Here is a 17,102-nt window from a genome sequence, read left to right as displayed (position 1 = left end):
AAGCCGGGAACCCGGGCGTGGGAAGCGAGAACGCTACCGCACGACCATCAACTGCGGACAGTGTTTTTAGTACCCCTTCCTCTGCGAAGGGTGGTGGTAGCTATTTGCATGCAAATACAGGTCGGTGTGCGTTTTCTTCCTGTATACCCCATGGCCCAGGGCGCCATCCGCTCTTCTTTTGACCATGACGTCCAGCAATGATGAACTTCCTTCTGCTTCGGTCTCCATAGTGAATTTGATGTTCGGACGTATGGAGTTCAGGTGTGCAAGGAAGTCTGGGAGCTTGCCGCTTCCATGGAGCCATATCACGAACGTGTCATCAACATAACGTAGAAAATAAGTAGGTTTCCATATGGATGACGCCAAAGTTTCCTCATCGAAATACTCCATATAGAAATTCGCGATCACATGCGAAACTGGGCTCCCCATTGCGACTCCTTCTGTTTGCTCATAGTATTCTCCACTAAACAGAAAATACGTGGAGGTCAGAACGTGCCTGAAAAGGTCGGTCGTCTTCTCATCAAATTTCTGTGCAGCGAGCTCAACTGACTCTCGAAGAAGCACCCTAGTGAATAACGAGACAACGTCAAAACTCAACAGGATATCTGAGTCCTTCAGCTTGAAGTTCTCGAGACGTTTTAGAAAATCCATAAAATTCCGAACGTGATGAGGGCATATACCCACGTAAGTGCTTAGTAATTCTTCCAGGTATTTGTCCAGCAAATATTCAGGTGCCCTAATGTTGCTGACCATTGGGCGTAACTGCACCCCTTCTTTGTGTACTTCAGGGAGTCCATAAAGTCTTGGCGGTACAGGTCCTTGAGGTGTCAATTTCTTGGCGACATTCTCTGGTAAATCTGCGTCCTTGAGAAGAGCCCTAGCCTCGTTCTCCAGCTTGTTTGTGGGGTCAGTGTTGATCTTCCTGTAAGATTCGTCACTTAGCAGGCTCTGCATCTTCTCAATGTAGTCCTTATGGGAAAGAACAACTGTAGCACTGTCTTTGTCTGTTGGTAAGACAACAGTCTCAGGGCTCTGTCTGAGGTCTCGAATGGCTGCCCTCTCCCTGCTGGTATTATTCGACTTGATCGGTTTAGTTCTCGTCAGAGAACGGCAGGTTTCGCAGCGCACTTCTCCAGCTGCTTCAGGTGGTAGTCGCGCAACAACCTGTTCAGCTGCACTGACGATGCCCGCTTCCGGAGGGAACCTAGGTGTGGGCGCGAAATTACGTCCCTTGTCCAGAATAGAGGCCGCATCACCAGTCAGCTCAATGTCCGTGAGATTGATGTCCGTCGTGCGTGGGGGCCTCCAGCGATGGTTTATCAGAGAGACGAGAAAATTTGGATACAGCATCGGCGGTCACCCAGGTAACATCATTAATCCACTCCCAGGTCCCGGAATTAAAATGATTAGCTAGTTGTAGATGTAGTTTAAGTAGTTAAAATGGTTCAAATGGCTCTGAGTACTATGGGACTTAACTGCTAAGGTCATGAGTCCCCTAGAGCTTAGAACTACTTAAACCTAACTAACCTAAGGACATCTCACACATCCATGCCCGAGGCAGGATTCGAACCTGCCGATTCATCATCCGATTCCACCCGTCTGCTTCGACGTAAAAAATATGTTGTGGTGTGTGAATGTCATTACGGTACGGTGTTTATGAGTTCGTTTGTGTGTGTGGGGGGGGGGGGGGGTTGGCCGATCTAGTTTGCAGTGCCAGAATTTGCTGGTGGTCATTAATTGTTTTTTCTAGCTGTGATGTTTTGTGTATTTATGGAGTATTGAATGTGATATAATTTATGTAGGGATGATTGATTTGTGGACTTTTGGGATTGTGGTTTTATTTTTCGCAGTTGTACGTGTTGGCTTTTTGACATCAGTAGCTGTGGTGGACCTATATATGTCACCGGAAATGACCGATTCCCATTTTCATAGTTGTACGTGTTGATGTTTTGGTATTGTCATCTGAGGTTTACCTATGTAGGTCAAGGGAAATGTCCGATTCCAATTTTCGTGCTTTTAGTTGTGGGTATTGATGTTTTGGTATGGTCACCTATGGTTGACCTATAGTGTTCAAGAGAAGTGTCCTACAGATTTTTGTTGGTGTAGCAGAATGCTGTATTTCTTTCCTTTTTGTTCTTCATTTTGTGTTTTGGGATCATGGTGTGTTTTTTTTACTAGCTTGTCCTCACCCTAAAACCCCCAACTTCCTGCACTTGTCCCATTGGTTTGGTTGTATTTTTGGTGGGAGATGTTATTGTATTGTTTATATGTATCTTCGTGTTTGTTGCCATGTGTATGTAGTGACGTCATAGACACACTTAAAATAGCCATTTCCGGCATATTGATGACGGGTGGAATCAGGCACTTCTGTATCAAAAAGTCTTTCAAACACTTTGTAAACCGTGCTTTATCTGAAATGAAGTTTTTAATGGTTGCTGACTTGCTGGCAGTTCATTGAAAATGCATGTTCATGAATATTGGACCAAGGTAAATGATTTAAGGTCTTTGTGTAGATTGCTGTTCCTATTTCTATTACTGATATTATGTATTGAGCTATTGGTTGGAAATACTTGTAACAAATTTCGTTAAGGAATAAATATACTAGGAAGCAGTGGTTAGAATACAAAGTTCTTTGAACAGGTTCCTACATGATGTTCTTGAATTTATACCACAAACCATTTTTATTACACACTTTTACATGCGAAAAACTTTTGCTACGTTTGATGAGTTACCACAGAATATGCTCCCTTATGAAATAATAGAGTGAAAAAATGTGGTATGCCCTTCCCAACTGAATTTATTATCGAGTTGTAGTCCCAGAAATGTAACACTGTCAACCTTTTCGATCTGCATGTCTTCATATGTTATAAACATGCTGTAGCTGGACAAATAGAGCAGTTTCCAAATCTCACATAAGACTTGGATTAGTGTACTCACATTTTCCCCAATAGGACTATCTTTTACAGCACAGGAGTAAACGAATCTGTCACATTACGTAGATTTTTTGTTGCATTACAAGGCTGTACTTTATTCTATTATGTGAGCAGCACAAGAAATTAAGCTTCGAATTTAACCTACAGTACTCAGTTTACATATTACTTCGTACTTAAAAACGCACGTTGTTAACATTTTACTTAAACAGTGCTGTGGCGAAGTTCCGTGTACTTTCTGTTGCAGCTGCGAATATAATATTTCTAATAGCGACCGATAACCTACAAACATATAATATGAAACACTCAAAATCGTTCTAACATAAACTAAAATGTACCCGGAGTTAATAAGCTAAGGTTATGACACGATTCATACAACATTCCTGCCATTTCATACTGCTCGCAGTTACACTGATACCTAAACTGATGGATTCCAACTATGTCATTATTTAACTGTAGCTCCTTGGAGTATTCGGTACTGGCTAGCAAAAAATAACTTGGCAGTTATTAGTAACCGTTAACAATAACATTTGTTATTGTTAGTTATAAAAGAATAACTGGTATAACGGTTACTTCAGAATGACCGTTTGGCCCATCTCTAATGGCGCTGATGCCAGGTCTTCAATGGCCGAAATCCCGTGACAGCACCGGAAACGGCGCTCCAGGGAAATTGCCAAAGTCTACAATTTTTTAACATGTTGCTTACAAGCCATTTTCAATGTCTTTAGATAAATATAAGTGTGTACTAGAAACATACCTTCTGTGCAATGTTATTCAAAAGAACAAGTTTCTGAAACTAATAACACACACATATTTTGGATATGCAATAGATACATAAGGTAATTCATAATAATGGGGCGGCCGCGGTGGCCGAGCGGTTCTAGGCGCTTCAGTCCGGAACCGCGCGACTGCACCGGTCGCTGGTTCGAATTCTGCCTCAGGCGTTAAATGTTATATCAGCCTAACACAAAGATATATTATGAACATAATGCTTGAAGTATGTGGAATAAAATCTCGCAAGAACACGAGTAGACAGCAACTTTAATAAGAAAAACAAAACGAACAGTGAAATGTTTGCATTTGCTAAATGTTTATGTACAAAGAAATAGCGAACTAGTTACAGCACGTTGAAGTGGAAATTTCACGAACTTAAGCCTTTTAATTGTAGTACACGAAATTAAAGCCGACTCCTTCAGCAATTTTGTCACAGACATCTTATTTTGTGCAATAAAAACATCACAATAGAAACTCATGTTCACTACACACGAAAGTTAATAAGAAAACGGAAAAAGACTGCAAACTTTTGTTAAGTCAATCTTCTAGGCTCTTTTTAGGCTGTACGTTATTGAACAAGTCGTAGTAAAAACCTGAAAAGAATCTGTGCAATCTGGCTGTAGTGCACGTTGCTCGTTTCGCTTACAGGGAGCTCGTGAATGAGTCGTTCAAATGAACGCTTCACTCTAGTGAAGTGTGAACTAACCACTCAATTTCAGTGAACTGGTACTTCAAACTCTTCACAGATAACACACTCCACACTTTTTTTCTAGTTCGTTCACTCACTCTCTTCCCCTCTCCCTCTCCCGCTACATCGGCGCTACGTCACTCATTCTCCCTTCGCTTCAGTTCTCCCTCTACAGCCTGTCGGCGAATCGCTCGGTGTTTGTGGGGAACGATAGGTTTACGAGGGGTTGGGGTGGTGAGGGGCGAGGGGAAAGCAGCGTCAGTTGCTTCCTGCAGTGCTGACATCATAACCCATGACTATTGGTGCAATTAAACTTCACGTCTACGGATAGCCTACCGTTGGCAGCGCTTGCAGACAAATGAATATTAAAGATACAAACGAAGAAGCTGGCTGTGTGAGCACGCACAGCCAACATGAAAATAAAAGGTTTGTTAATGACACTGAAAGAGGGATTTTACTCGAAATCTTACCAATGACTACAGGTGACAGTTTACGTTTTGAATCTGGAGAGCCGTCCGGAGTGGCCGTGCGGTTCTGGGCGCTACAGTCTAAAAACGGGCGACCGCTACGGTCGCAGGTTCGAATCCTGCCTCAGGCATGGATGTGTGTGATGTCCTTAGGTTAGTTAGGTTTAATTAGTTCTAAGTTATAGGCGACTGATGACCTCAGAAGTTAAGTCGCATAGTGCTCAGAGCCATTTGAATCATTTTTGAATCTGGAGGGTTATTATTCTCAACAAAAATAAAATCGACAGGAAAACGTCCCAAATAATTACTTAACGTAGGTATATAGACTTTGTAACAGTGGTAAACAAACTCATTCTATTTTGCATTAAATTTTAAAAGGAACATAAAATTGGACTGCATTTCGTTGGTAGCCCTAGTTTTCAGTCCATAAATACAACAAATAATGTTTCATTTGGCAGATAAAGACTTTTTTGGGCGCTTCATGAGAAAATGTCGAGCAAGATTAAATGTAATACCTTCTTTTTATGTGACACGCTTCTCTGTTTATCTTTCCTTTGTTCCCTTCGACCATGCTCTAACTCAGACGCTATAAGAGCGCAAAACGTTGCGTGCACGTTACTGCATAGTTCGGCCATCTGTTGGTAAAATTATGAAGTATTACGAAGCTTTATTGTACAAGCGAGGCGAAACGAGCGTAGCCGCAGCTGAGCGGCGAACTGGGCAACTTCGCCAGGCTTCCGTACTTCATGAATAAAGTACTTCATTTGAACGCTTCACGGCAAAGAGTGAAATGAATGAAGTAGTTCACGGGAATTAACGAGTTCGACCCATCTCTATAGTACATTCAAGTAAAAACAAGAGCGCTGGCAGTCACGCCCCGCCTCGTGGAGGTGGAATCACGTGACCGGCGTGTGGCCGTTGTGGAGGGGAGACTACAAATTCCGTGTGAAACTTGTCTTGCCCTCAACCGCAGCGAACATCGGAAGGGCAGAGGCAACGCCGCGGGAAAAACGGCGGCAACCGGAGGAGAGGCGACGGCGGCTACCGCTCACGTGCGGCCTCCAGCACCCCCCCCCCCCACCCCCCCCCCCCTTCGCTCCCTGGCAAAGGCGGCGGGAGGGGGGGGGGGGGGCGACGGCGCGACGCAGCGTGTGGGAAGACGGCAGCGACAGCTGGTCCCGACATCGACTCGGCCCTCCAAGAGGCGGAAACAAGATTCCGCGGAGATGGAGGCCGCCTGCCTTGCTCTTCGTGAATCCCCCCGCCGCAATACAAACAAGGAAACGCAGGCGGTGCAGACGTATGGGCAGCACAAGGACGACGGGCCGGCAGCAGAAGCAACACACCCCAGTCGTGACCAGGCCACACAAACGGCCTGGCCGAAGAGGATGACCATCAGCCGAGCCACGCAGGCCTCGTCAGAAGATACATCTACATCTACATTAATACTCCGCAAGCCACCTGACGGTGTGTGGCGGAGGGTACCCTGAGTACCTCTATCCGTTCTCCCTTCTATTCCAGTCTCGTATTGTTCGTGGAAAGAAGGATTGTCGGTATGCTTCTGTGTGGGCTCTAATCTCTCTGATTTTATCCTCATGGTCTCTTCGAGAGATATACGTAGGAGCGAGCAATATACTGCTCGACTCTTCGGTGAAGGTATGTTCTCGAAACTTTGACAAAAGCCCGTACCGAGCTACTGAGCGTCTCTCCTGCAGAGTCTTCCACTGGAGTTTGTCTATCATTTCCGCAACGCTTTCGCGATTACTAAATGATCCTGTAATGAAGTGCGCTGCTCTCCGTTGGATCTTCTCTATCTCTTCTATCAACCCCATCTGGTACGGATCCCACACTGCTGAGCAGTATTCAAGCAGTGGGCGGACAAGCATACTGTAACCTACTTCATTTGTTTTCGGATTACATTTCCTTAGGATTTTTCCAATGAACCTCAGTCTGGCATCTGTTTTACCGACGATCAACTTTATATGATCATTCCATTTTAAATCACTCCTAATGCCTACTTCCAGATAATTTATGGAATTAACTGCTTCCAGTTGCTGACCTGCTATTTTGTAGCTAAATGATAAGGGATCTTTGTTTCTACGTATTCGCAGCACATTACACTTGTGTACATTGAGATTCAATTGCCATTCCCTGCACCATGCGTCAATTCGCTGCAGATCCTCCTGCATTTCCGTAGAATTTTCCATTGTTACAATCTCTCGATACACCACAGCATCATCTGCAAAAAACCCCAGTGAACTTCCGATGTCATGCACCAGGTCATTTATGTATATTGTGAATAGCAACGGTCCTATGACACTCCCCTATGGCACCCCTGAAATCGCTCTTACTTCGGAAGACTTCTCTCCATTGAGAATGACATGCTGCGATCTGTTATCTAGGAACTCCTCAATCCAATCACACAATTGGTCTGATAGTCCATATGCTCTTACTTTGTTCATTAAACGACTGTGGGGAACTTTATCGAACGCCTTGCGGAAGTCAAGAAACACGGCATCTACCTGTGAACCCGTCTCTATGGCCCTCTGAGTCTCGTGGACGAATAGCGCGAGGTGGGTTTCACACGACCGTCTTTTTCGAAACCCATGCTGATTCCTTCAGAGTAGATTTCTAGTCTCCAGAAAAGTCAGGATACTCGAACATAATATGTGTTCCAAAATTCTACAACTGATCGACGTTATAGGTTTATAGTTCTGCACATCTGTTCGACGTCCCTTCTTGAAAACGGGGATGACCTGTGCCCTTTTTCCAATCCTTTGGAGCGATACGCTCTTCTAGAGACCTAGGGTACACCGCTGCAAGAAGGGGGGCAAGTTCCTTCGCGTACTCTGTGTAAAATCGAACTGGTATCCCATCAGGTCCAGCGGCCTTTCCTCTTTTGAGCGATTTTAATTGTTTCCCTATCCCTCTGTCGTCTATTTCGATATCTACCATTTTGTAGTCTGTGCGAGAATCTAGAGAAGGAACTACAGTGTAGTCTTCCTCTTTGAAACGGCCTTGGAAAAAGACATTTAGTATTTCGGCCTTTAGTCTGTCATCCTCTGTTTCAGTACCATTTTGGTCACAGAGTGTCTGGACACGGGAGCACCGGCAACGCGTAAGGACACAAGCGTCCAGATCGAGGAGTTCGTTAATCACTGGGACAGCCTTGTAAACAGCGAAATCCTGGAGGCCACCAACCCGGACGTGGCCGACCGCGATGAATACCAAAGCAGGAAGAAAGGCGGAAGCCCGAGAGGAGAAGTATAGAAGAGAGCAAGAAGAGAAAGAAAGGAGGGAAGAGGAGGAGCGTAAGAGAGGACGCGAGGCCGCCCTTGCCCGCCGTGACCGCCAGCGCCAAAGCTGGCAGGACTTCAAATAAAGAGAAGATAATACAAGACAAGCAGTTCTGGCCGGGTTTCGCAGGTTTTCCTTGGCCGCTAAGGTAAATACCGGAATTTTCCCCAACAAACTCCTGCAAATAAATTCCCAATTCGGAGAAACCCCAAGCAAGAAAAATAAACAGTGTCAAAACAGAAAAAACTTTACCTAATGGTTGAAAAGAGCAATATGCACGCTCTAGAACAGCCCGCCCATCTGAGAAAACAATGAAAATTGCTAAAAAAAAAAAACTTAGGAGCTCAGTTCGTTAGCGCACCTGACGACAGCGACATGTCTGATCGCCGAAATATTGTGCCCCTTGGGCACTGTGGACCGGCAGTACACTCGTGGACTGTTCGAGCAAGAAATACGGTGGGAGGAGTTGAAGAATCACATAATGAAACATTCGAAATACTGGATTTACATTTAAATACTTGAAATTAAATAAATATTCCTACGGCTAGACCATAAACAAGCTCTGATACACATTATCAAGTATATAAACAATGAAATAAACATATATCTAAAGAAAAGAAGCAAAAGGTAGGCCAGGAGCCTAATGTCTCTGTGCATTCTAAAACACAGTACATATTTAATCAATATTTAAGCAATTTATTCATGAATGTTATATAACGTATATAAACAAAGAAATAGATAAATAAATATATTTACAAGCATGCTACTACCGTTTTATCGTGTAACTGTGGAGTACTTATTGCCTGACGCGATCGATAGTAATCGGCCACTTTGACCTCTAATAACTCGTGTACTATTTAAGTTACATGCCTGTAATTCATACCAATTTAGGTTTACACTAATAGCTTTCTAAAGACACGTAGATCGACGAAATCGGAAGAACCGTTTAGATTTTGGAAATTCGTTGCTGTGTGTTACTTGTATAATTTACCTTCAGATACTAAACTTTAAACTAATAAAGATATTGAAAATCTGAATACACCATCAGAATCGTCGTGCTAATAATAGTAATGTTCATGTTTCTTTTTGAAATTTCATGATGCATCTGGCTATTATAATTTGTATACGAACTATGAACTGCCTGCCATTAAGGTTTCACAAAGTCCGCCATCCTTGGCACTCCCGGCATAGACATATCCGTAATCGACACAAAGCATAGTCCTCGTCACGGCGGAATTCCCAGCCACGCTGCTGGACCACGCGCTGGGGCCACCCCTCTCGCCCGGCTAACGTTTGCCAACACGTGTTTGCTGTCGGGCCTCGGCTCTGACGAGCATCCTGTGCGGCCGCCCCAATTCCGAACATATACACTACTGGCCATTAAAATTGCTACCCCAAGGAGAAATATAGATGATAAACGGGTATTCATTCGACAAATATATTATTCTATAACTGACATGTGATTACATTTTCACGCAATTCGGGTGCATAGATCCTCAGAAATCAGTACCACAATCAGTATCAGAACAACCACTTCTGGCTCTAATAACAGCCTTGATACGACTGGGCTTTCAGTCAAACAGAGCATGGATGGCGTGTACAGGTACAGCTGCCCATGCAGCTTCAACACGTTACCACAGTTCATCAAGAGTAGTGACTGGCGTATTGTGAGGAGCCAGTTGCTCGGCGACTGTTGACCAGACGTTTTCAGTTAGTGAGAGACCTGGAGAACGTGCTGGACAGGGCAGCAGTCGAACACTTTCTGTATCCAGAAAGGCCCGTACAAGACCTGCAACATGCGGTCGTGCATTATCTGCTGAAATGTAGGGTCTCGCAGGGATCGAATGAAGGTTAGAGCCACGGGTCGTAACACATATGAAATGTAACGTCCACTGCTCACAGTGCTGTCAATGCGAACAAGAGATGACCGAGACGTGTAACCAATGGCACCCCATACCATCACGCCTGGTGATAGGCCAGATGGCGATGACGAATACATGCTTCCAATGTGCGTTCACCGCGATGTTGCCAAACACGGATATGTCCATATGATGCTCTAAATAGAACCTCATTCATCCGAAAAAATGACGTTTTGCCATTCGCGCACCCAGGTTCGTCGTTGAGTACACTATCGCAAACGCTCCTGTCTGTGATGCAGCGTCAAGGGTAACCGCAGCCATGGTCTCCGAGCTGATAGTCCACGCTGCTGCAAACGTCGTCGAACTGTTCGTGCATACGGTTGTTGTCTTGAAAACGCCCCATCTGTTGACTCAGCGATCGAGACGTGGCTGCACGATCCGTTACAGCCATGTGGATAAGATGCCTGTCATCTCGACTGCTGGTGATACGAGTCCGTTGGGATCCAGCACAGCGTTCCGTATTACCCTCTAGAACCCTCCGATTCCATATTCTGCTAACAGTCATTGGATCTCGACCAACGCAAGCAGCAATATCGCGATACGATAAACCGCAATCGCGATAGGCTACAATCCGACCTTTATCAAAGTCGGAAACGTGATGGTACGCATTTCACCTCCTTACACGAGGCATCACAACAACGTTTCACCAGGCAACGCCGGTCAACTGCTGTTTGTGTATGAGAAATAGGTTGGAAACTTTCCTCATGTCAGAACGTTATAGTTGTCACCACCGGCGCCAACATTGTGTGAATGCTCTGAAAAGCTAATCATTTGCATATCACAGCATCTTCTTCCTGTCGGTTAAATTTCGCTTCTGTAGCACATCATTTTCGTGGTGTAGCAATTGTAATGGCCAGCAGTGTGATACTTTCAGGGTGCCACAACTCGCCTGTTACCTCACACTCCATTCTGTCTGTGTCTAGAACCAGAGGGAATGACGACTGTTTTAGTTGCGTGCCAGCCAGCACGGATGTCGGTGGCCTGCCGACCTGCTGAAGCTACCTCCAATCTCCACTGCACGGACGCGTCATCAGTGTGGAGGGGCGCGTCGCACCTTGGAAGTACACCGGCACAAGGAGCGAGAGGGCCGCTAGCTCCGCTCTCTGGGTGACATCGTCCAATGGACTGAAAGGTGCAGTCCGCAGGGGCGAGGCTGGGGTGCGAAATCGCGGCCTTCCGGGTGCAGAGCTACCTGCAGATACTGTTCGAGCTGCCCCTCCGAACGTTGAGTGTTGAGCGTGCCGAGTTTCTGACGTCAGAGCGAGGAATAGCACCTTCGGGAGTCTTTCTGAACGTGCGGAGCAACATCTGGCATGTCAGATATTCTGAGCGTGCGTCTGAGCGTTGACCAATGAGATGGCACAACGCCACCTACGTCACACGCACGTCGTCTCCCTTCAGCACAGAGTTGTGAGGCGCCATATTGGCATTCATTTCAAGCCTATATGTATACAGGGTGTTACAAAAAGGTACGGCCGAAGTTTCAGGAAACATTCCTCACACACAAAGAAAGAAAATATGTTATGTGGACATGTGTCCGGAAACGCTTACTTTCCATGTTAGAGCTCATTTTATTACTTCTCTTCAAATCACATTAATCATGGAATGGAAACACACAGCAACAGAACGTACCAGCGTGACTTCAAACACTTTGCTACAGGAAATGTTCAAAATGTCCTCCGCTAGCGAGGGTACATGCATCCACCCACCGTCGCATGGAATCCCTGATGCGCTGATGCAGCCCTGGAGAATGGCGTATTGTATCACAGCCGTCCACAATACGAGCATTTGGTACCGGGGTTGCGTAGACAAGAGCTTCCAAATGTCCCCATAATTGAAAGTCAAGAGGGTTGAGGTCAGGAGAGCGTGAAGGCCATGGAATTAGTCCGCCTCTACCAATCCATCGGTCACCGAATCTGTTGTTGAGAAGCATACGAACACTTCGACTGAAATGTGCAGGAGCTCCATCGTGCATGAACCACATGTTGTGTCGTACTTGTAAAGGCACATGTTCTAGCAGCACAGGTTGAGTATTCTGTATGAAATCATGATAACGTGCTCCTTTGAGCGTACGTGAAAGAACATGGGGCCCAATCAAGACATCATCAACAATGCCTGCCCAAACGGTCACAGAAAATCGGTGTTAATGACGTGATTGCACAATTGCATGCGGATTCTCGTCAGTCCACACATGCTGATTGTGAAAATTTAGAATTTGATTACGTTGGAATGAAGCCTCAACCGTAAAGAGAACATTTGCACTGAAATGAGGATTGACACATTGTTTTATGAAGCATTCGCAGAAGTGTACCCGTGAAGGCCAATCAGCTGCTGATAGAGCCTGCACACGCTGTACATGGTACGGAAACAACTGGTTCTCCTGTAGCACTCTCCATACAGTGACGTGGTCAACGTTAGCTTGTACAGCAGCAACTTCTCTGACGCTGACATTAGTGTTATCGTCAACTGCACGAAGAATTGCCTCATCCATTGCAGGTGTCTTCGTCGTTCTAGGTCTTCCCCAGTCGAGAGTTATAGGCTGGAATGTTCCGTGCTCCCTAAGGTGCCGATCAATTGCTTCGAACGTCTTCCTGTCGGGACACCTTCGTCCTGGAAATCTGTCTTGATACAAACGTACCGCGCCAAGGCTATTGCCCTGTGCTAATCCATGCATCAAATGAGCATCTGCCAACTCCGCATTTGTAAACATTGCACTGACTGCAGAACCACGTTCGTGCTGAACACTAACCTGTTGATGCTACGTACTGATGTGCTTGATGCTAGTACTGTAGAGCAATGAGTCGCATGTCAACACAAGCACCGAAGTCAACATTACCTTCCTTCAATTGGGCCAACTGGCGGTGAATCGAGGAAGTACAGTACATACTGACGAAATTAAAATGAGCTCTAACATGGAAATTAAGCGTTTCCGGACTCATGTCAACACAACATCTTTTCTTTATTTGTGTGTGAGGAATGTTTCCTGAAAGTTTGGCCGTACCTTTTTGTAACACCCTGTATATGTCGTTTCTGAGCACCAGCAAATTGAGAATCACTGGAAAACCCGTTGTTAACATAATGAGAAACATCATATTCGTGGCAAAAGAATTATTGTAACCTGCGTATTATGAGAGTAGGCTATTTGAAGGCAGCGACACATTGATGATCCATCCAAAACGTATTGTTCTTGGTACAATTTGTTATAATGAAATTTCAATTAGTAACATATCTTCGATTAAGGTTTTCAGCAACGCATAGGTGTGAATTTCGTTTAGCGTAATGAGTAGTGGTTCGCGTATTGACAATTCCAAATTTTTTTCCTAGCATTCGCGTTTTTATTAGGTTCTGATAATTTATTATTAATTTAACATAAATATATACTATATTTGATGTTATGTAAATGTAAGTCCACCTTTTTTGAGGGGTGACTTTGTTCGATTGCTTAATCTACAGGACAGCTTGCGCTATTTGTATAAAGATATTTTGCCCCTTTTTCTTTTACGCTTCGTAATTCACATGTTGCCAAGATTCTGCTACTCGGTAGGAATAGTGACCAAGTAAGACAGACCTTGGGGTCATTAATGATGAAATAATGTTTATCTTATGCGGAGAAGTATTCCAAATTTGTAACGCACTGTTTGTAATGGAACTGTGTCCTTATTGAATGGACATGTTACTTTCCTTTTCGTCAACGATGGAGGAAATGTACGTTTTAATAGAGCTAACGTGGGAGTTTTACGCGCGACCGTCGAGTAAACAGTGTGATTTACGAACTAGAAACATCATTCAACTGCCGCTGGAGTGCGTTGCGATCTCGTATACCACGTTGGGGCCCACTAACCGTATGCACAAGTCGCATCGTTCCTGAGCGTTCAACATCACGTTGAACTTAACACGCTCAACGTTGACGATCGACAGCACGGTCCGTGTGCCGACGGCTTAAGGGTCACAACAACAATGGCGGCTATATGCTTCCCTTCGGCGCTCGGAGGATGCTAAGTTCACCGGACTTGGATACGATGTGACGTCATTATGACGTATACATGCTACATCGAAAACGATAGAAACCGTATATCGACTATTCGACTTCTGTGAACTTTCGAGAGGTTGTGACAGGGTAGCGCTGTGCTCTGCGCCATTCGCTTAAATGTGTTTTGCGTTCCTTGCGTTTAAATCATGTATTGTACTGTGTTTGTGTCCCGTGCGTTGTTTTTCGTTTGCTCGTCTCTAATTATTGTGGCTATCCGCTCATGTTGTGATGCAATTCGTAATTTGCATAATCTTGTCTTAGCAAATTATACTGCTGACATAAACCACATTGACATGGCCAGGTACATGCTAAAACTATTGTGGTTGTATACATAACATAATATACAGTACGTCTGGTTTATCATACCACCACGGAATGCTTTGACACTGCATTCAATCATTTCATACGTCAATCAGTACTACACACTAACCTTTGGTTAAGATTACATTGAGAAATCCACTTCCCCTCGTATTTGATCTCCGGTCGACGATTTTTCTTCAACAATGCCTCATATTTTTCTTTTTAAGTTCGAAATTCAATCATTCTACACACCAGTCATTACTGACACTAAGGTACCTGTCTCTGCGGTCCGAGTGTAAAATTACTCGCAATTGTTGTTGTTGTTGTCTTCAGTCCTGAGACTGGTTTGATGCAGCTCTCCCTGCTACTCTGTCCTGTGCAAGCTTCTTCATCTTCCAGTACCTACTGTAACCTACATCCTTCTGAATCTGCTTAGTGTATTCATCTCTTGGTCTCCCTCTACGATTTTTACCCTCCACGCTGCCCTCCAATGCTAAATTTGTGATCCCTTGATGCCTCAGGACATGTCCTACCAACCGATCACTTCTTCTAGTCAAGTTGTGCCACAAACTTCTCTTCTCCCCAATCCTATTCAATACCTCCTCATTAGTTACGTGATCTATCCACCTTATCTTCAGCTCTCTTCTGTAGCACCACATTTCGAAAGCTTCTATTCTCTTCTTGTCCAAAGTATTTATCGCCCATGATTCGCTTCCATACATGGCTACACTCCATACAAATACTTTCATAAATGACTTCCTGACACTTAAATCTATACTCGATTTTAACAAACTTCTCTTCTTCAGAAACGCTTTCCTTGCCATTGCCAGTCTACATTTTATATCCTCTCTACTTCGACCATCATCAGTTATTTTACTTCATAAATAGCAAAACTCCTTTACTACTTTAAGTGTCTCATTTCTTAATCTAATTCCCTCAGCATCACCCGATTTAATTTTACTACTTTCCATTATCCTCGTTTTGCTTTTGTTGATGTTCATCTTATATCCTCCTTTCAAGACACTGTCCATTCCATTCAACTGCTCTTCCAGTCCTTTGCTGTCTCTGACAGAATTACAATGTCATCGGCGAACCTCAAAGTTTTTACTTCTTCTCCATGAATTTTAATACCTACTCCGAATTTTTCTTTTGTTTTCTTTACTGCTTGCTCAATATACAGATTGAATAACATCGGGGAGAGGCTACAACCCTGTCTCACTCCTTTCCCAACCACTGCTTCCCTTTCATGCCCCTCGACTCTTATGACTGCCATCTGGTTTCTGTACAAATTGTAAATAGCATTTCACTCCCTGTATTTTACCCCTGCCACCTTTAGAATTTGAAAGAGAGTATTCCAGTCAACATTGTCAAAAGCTTTCTCTAAGTCTATAAATGCTAGAAACGTAGGTTTACTTTTCTTAATCTTTCTTCTAAGATAAGTCGTATGGTCAGTATTGCCTCACGTGTTCCAACATTTCGACGGAATCGACACTGATCCTCCCCGAGGTCCGCATCTACCAGTTTTTCCATTCTTCTGTAAAAAATTCGCGTTAGTATTTTGCAGCTGTGACTTATTAAACTGATAGTTCGGTAATTTTCACATTTGTCAGCACCTGCTTTCTTTGGGATTGGAAATATTATATTCTTCTTGAAGTCTGAGGGTATTTCGCCTGTCTCATACATCTTGCTCACCAGCTGGTGGAGTTTTGTCTTGATTGGCTCTCCCAAGGCGGTCAGTAGTTCTAATGGAATGTTGTCTACTCCAGGGGCCTTGTTTCGACTCAGGTCTTTCAGTGCTCTGTCAAACTCTTCACGCAGTATCTTATCTCCCATTTCGTCTTCATCTACATCCTCTTCCATTTCCATAATATTGTCCTCAAGTACATCGCCCTTGTATAAACCCTCTATATACTCCTTCCACCTTTCTGCCTTCCCTTCTTTGGTTAGAACTGGGTTGCCATCTGAGTTCTTGATATTCATAGAAGTGGTTCTCTTCTCTCCAAAGATCTCTTCAATTTTCCTGTAGGCAGTATCTATCTTACCCCTAGAGAGATAAGCCTCTACATCCTTACATTTGTCCTCTAGCCATCCCTGCTTAGCCATTTTGCACTTCCTGTCGATCTCATTTTTGAGACGTTTGTATTCCTTTTTGCGTGCTTCATTTACTGCATTTTTATGTTTTCTTCTTTCATCAGTTAAATTCAATATTTCTTCTGTTACCCAAGGATTTCTACTAGCCCTCGTCTTTTTACCTACTTTATCCTCTGCTGCCTTCACTATTTCATTCGTCAAAGCTACCCATTCTTCCTCAACTGTGTTTCTTTCCCCCATTACTGTCAATTGTTCCCTTATGCTCTCCTTGAAACTCTGTACAACCTCTGGTTCTTTCAGCTTATCCAGATCCCATGCCCTTAAATTCCCACCTTTTTGCAGTTCCTTCAGTTTTAATATACAGGTCATAACCAATAGATTGTGGTCAGAGTCCACATCTGCCCCTGGAAATGTCCTACAATTTAAAACTTGATTCCTAAATCTCTGTCTTACCATTATATAATCTATCTGATACCTTTTAGTATCTCCAGGCTTCTTCCATGTATACAACCTTCTTTTATGATTCTTGAACCAAGTGTTAGCTATGATTAAGTTGTGCTCTGTGCAAAATTCTACCATACGGCTTCCTCTTTCATTTCTTAGCCC

At 44.0% G+C, this 17,102-nt stretch overlaps 1 protein-coding gene across 1 annotated transcript in view; it reads left to right on the top strand.

Moving 5' to 3' along the window:
- Nucleotides 1-17,102, top strand: part of LOC126291971 (speckle-type POZ protein-like) — a 182,142-nt gene that overhangs the window by 57,866 nt on the left and 107,174 nt on the right. The gene's annotated exons all lie outside the window — the stretch shown is intronic.

Source organism: Schistocerca gregaria, chromosome 9 (genome assembly GCF_023897955.1).
Source record: "Schistocerca gregaria isolate iqSchGreg1 chromosome 9, iqSchGreg1.2, whole genome shotgun sequence".
NCBI classification, from domain to species: Eukaryota; Metazoa; Arthropoda; class Insecta; order Orthoptera; family Acrididae; genus Schistocerca; species Schistocerca gregaria.
This window is presented reverse-complemented; position numbering and strand designations above follow the sequence as displayed.